The following is a 4,368-nucleotide window of genomic DNA, read 5'->3' on the forward strand; positions in this document are numbered from 1 at the left end:
TAAGTTTGGGATCCAAAATAACTGCAACTATTGATGAAAAGCCTTCGAAAAAAGGCAAATCTTTGAGAGAATCTACGCATTGCTAATTCGAAATTTTTTTCCCAAGGTGACTAGAGCTTTGAACATTATTTTCACAAATTAGTTTCAAAAACGTTCGTATTCTTTTCAGGATGTTATCATGTATGTGTGCCTTAAAAATTATGCAACTATGTATTACCAATTATCAAAGAAAGTATTACGTTTACCTGCACTGCTTCTACACTAACCCTAATTTTACAAGCTTTTATTTATTTTGCTCACCTCGCAGAACAACGAAAACTGCTATCGTTTTATGTAGTTATATAGATAATTAGATACCATTCGGAAAAATTTTACTTGCAGTAATTTCTACGTGGTAAGTGCTCCTCTATTATTTGGTTTCATGGGGATTCGGATTCCTTCCTCATTAAAGTAGTAAAGAAATTTCGCTGTACTGTATAAATAATATCGGTGGAGAATTGGGGAATACTGAAACCTTAAGTGAAAATGAGGTGTTTTATGAAGACTAACTGCCTTATGAACCTCTCCTCAAGGCATATCTGCGAGACATAGTATTTTTTTTTTTAATTTACGAATTTTGATAATGCCATAATTAATGGCTAGAGGAAATCATTTATGTACATATGAACATACTTATTTTATTATGTAGCTCATTTCAAGGAGGAGGGGGTTGAGTATGGTAAGAAAATAAATTTTGCCAAAACCAAGCTAACTGGACAATGTTTTCGAGTACTACTTAAATACATGTACTCATCATTTGAACATAAAAAACATTGCGCGGAAAAGTTTGTCTTACGAAAGCTAAGTTATGTTTTCACATTTTATTTACTGACTTTAAAATTTTTTTAACGGTTGGCATCATTTTACTTTAAAATAGTGCAATATTTTAGCTGCTATCAATTTCGCACAGAAAAAGTAATCATTTGACCTAATGTTCAGTGGCCAAAAAATTATAGCCGAACCACTTTTTTTGCCAAGTTTTAACGTACTTTTTTTGTTGTTATTGAACTTTTGTTATTTTTTTTATAAAAATATAGTTCATTCTTTAACAAAACCCGTGTAAATCCAAGTTTCCAAATTTGTGCAATATTAATAAAATTCAACAAATTTTCGTGCAAATTTCGAACGTATTAAAAATTGTAAAAAATCAATCGAAATTTTTAGCCATTTGAAACTCGTACATACTCAGAATTTAATAAAAAAAATCGAAATTTTAACGAAAACTTGTTGATTTTTTTTTTTAATTGCATAAATTTTTAAGGCAGTGTCACTCGATTGGTACATTTATTCAGATTTGGACATATTTATATTGGGCTAATATATAAAAAAATGGGACAATTTTGTTTTTTGTAGTCAAAAGATTGGTACAATACAGCGATGTTCTAATGAAAAATTTCAACAAATTAATTTTCGTGATTGGGATAAAGAAAAATATTTTGGGTGTTCCCACAAATGGGATACGATTTGCACCAAATTTTGGCAAATACGCAATCGTGTGACACTGCCTTTAAACTTGTATTTATACAGATGTTTTTAAAGAATGAACTATAAAAAACTAACCAAAATTAAATAACAGCAAATTAATATTTTAAAACTTGTGAAAATTTGGTGCAGCTCTAATTTGTTCGACTACTGTACATAAGTTGACTATGATTACTCGGCCGTGCTATCATAGTAGCACAATGCCACTAAGCGCATTTTAAAATTTTCAGGCAATAGCCTCATGCGATTATCGATTATATTTTTTGTTGGTTGTGTGAAATATTTTATTTTTATCAGTATTTTTCCTTTTCTCAACAAAATCAAAACTTTATTTTCAACGTTAAATTCAATTACAACTTTTTAATTCTTTTACACAAGCGTGTGTGGCGCGGGAATAATATGTAAAATTAGCAGATTCAGCGTTCCACACATCGATGTATTTTCAAAACTTACAACATCTCTAAAAGCCTTTTTTACAATCCGATTTGGCTCACATTGGGACTGTACATAATTTACGTGAAAATAAATATTTAATCCAAAAATTATCTGGATAGTTCCACCTGAATCGAAATATGTATGCAAAAAAAATATTTTTAGTATATATTATTAGATTCACATTAAAAAATTAGAGAAACATTTAGCAATCGTTTGGAAAAGTATACAACAGCTGGAAAATAGGGAACTTCCAACTAATGGTATTTTAACATGTAATGTATGTATTTAACATGTAATGTATATATCTACATGCATATGTTAATGGCCAAGAAATTAAGATATGTATTCATCGCTTGCGAATGCGGATCAAAATATGCATGGACTACTGGAGCCATTTATATACCCACACTTTTTCATATATATCTAGTGGATATTATTAGTTGCCACACCCAATTTTGCAACGAGTGTCTAATTTTAAGTATATTCTTATGTGACCGATGAAATCTCGAGAGTACGCAGCCATACAAAATAATATATGTGTGTCCATGTTTTCATGTTGTACGTACATATGAATGTACGTTTGTGTGTATTTGATTCGGCACATTCTACATATCTTGCAGAATGTTCATCCACACATTCCCGTATGTGTGCCCATATGCGCATGCATAATATAAACTTCAAATAAGTCGGTTTCTCTTTCTGTCGCCCATTTCACCACGTAACCCTCGCTGCCTTTCTCTACAGCATCCACTTTAGTGGTCACACATGGCAACGGCATGGCCATCAAGAATCTATCATTTCACATGCCCGCCACCCTCATACTCTTATATAAATGTGTGAGATCCACCTATGCGTACATGTGCATGTATGTATTTATCTACGCCTTATATGTACGTTTCTCATATGCGCACACACACCTCAATACACATATGGACAAATATGCTTAAGCCTGCTCGAAACAACGATAAGCAGCAGCGCGAGTGGGTGTGGGTGTATTCGTACGACTTCACACCGCATCGTCCACCACTTCCAACAGCAGCTTCCAACCATTACCACCAGCTTGCAACCATCCGCCACCGGATCACCAGTCCCCGTGGTAACTGCCTCGACATTACCGTAGTTATTGCCATAGAGTCCGCCATCGCCATAGCCATTCAATGACGCCAGCCATGTTGAAATTTTAATTCCTCGCCCACTCAATTTAGCTCCTTTTTGCGCTTGTACTCCACTACACTTTGAATTTGCGCTCAAATGTGCGCGGCGAGCCACGAAATGAATATGGGACAGAAGGGTAAGCTAAGTGGAACTGACGTCTCGTTGTGGGTTTCATGCATATGGATATTGGCACATGTGCGTGTGTATGTAAGGGCACTTGTACAAGAAAGCTCATTTGAGTTAGACAAGCAAGTGGGCATACGAGTGGCTGCTTGTGTACATACATATGTACATACATATCTAAATGTATAAGGACACAAAGACGTGTGCGCATACTTACAAATCTATGTACATAAATATATACATATGTATATATGTAGGAGTATGTACATATGTCAGTAGGAATGTACATATAAGTAATCATAGGAACATCACATCAGGCGCCGGTACTCCTTGTTGTCTGTAGGAAATCCAGAACGGCCCTCACAACTGCCCGACCAGGTCAGAACATAAGAGCAGTATTCATTTACCACATCGACACAGGGTATAAACATAGAGACCCATGTATGTATGTATGTTTGTATGTATATACACCCTGCAAAAATTTGAGGACCAGGTGGTCCATTGGGACGTAGTTTTAGAGTATGTGCAAAAGGACCAGGTTGCATACTAGTAACTTGTTATGCTGAAAATTGTAACATTGGATAAAACAATTTCATTTAGTTAAGTTTCGGAGTCGGTAATGCAACCCTGCTCCTACTAGTTTAAGTAAATTATTGTAATGCAACCCTGTAAATGGAATGAATAAAGAGAAAAGGAGGAAGATGGCGGCCACTTCCTTTTGGGCGAGAAAAGAGAACACACGCATTAAATAACTTAAAATTCAATCCGCGGTAATCCGCTAGCTAAATACGAGGTAAATAACATTTTTACAGCTCAGGTGTTGGGTTATTACCCCGATCATCGAATTTCATCAATAATTTCAAACAATCACGAGAAATGGCCAACCCACGCGAAGATATAACCAAGGCCTTACAACAAGCTGGTGTGGCGTTCCCACCCTCAGCCACGACGCAACAGCTACGTAAACTTCTGCTAAACGTGGTGGGTGATAATAGGAACACCACTACCTTTGCCGATACCGCTGATGCCGCATTTACTGCCTCAACCAACACTGCCGGCACCATTGCCGACATTGCCGTCACCGCTGCCACCACCGCTTATACCGCCGCCACCACCGCTTATACCGCCGCCACC

This window comes from Rhagoletis pomonella, unplaced genomic scaffold, assembly GCF_013731165.1.
Source record: "Rhagoletis pomonella isolate Grant_MI unplaced genomic scaffold, Rhpom_1.0 Rhpom_scaffold_00027, whole genome shotgun sequence".
Classification (NCBI taxonomy): domain Eukaryota; kingdom Metazoa; phylum Arthropoda; class Insecta; order Diptera; family Tephritidae; genus Rhagoletis; species Rhagoletis pomonella.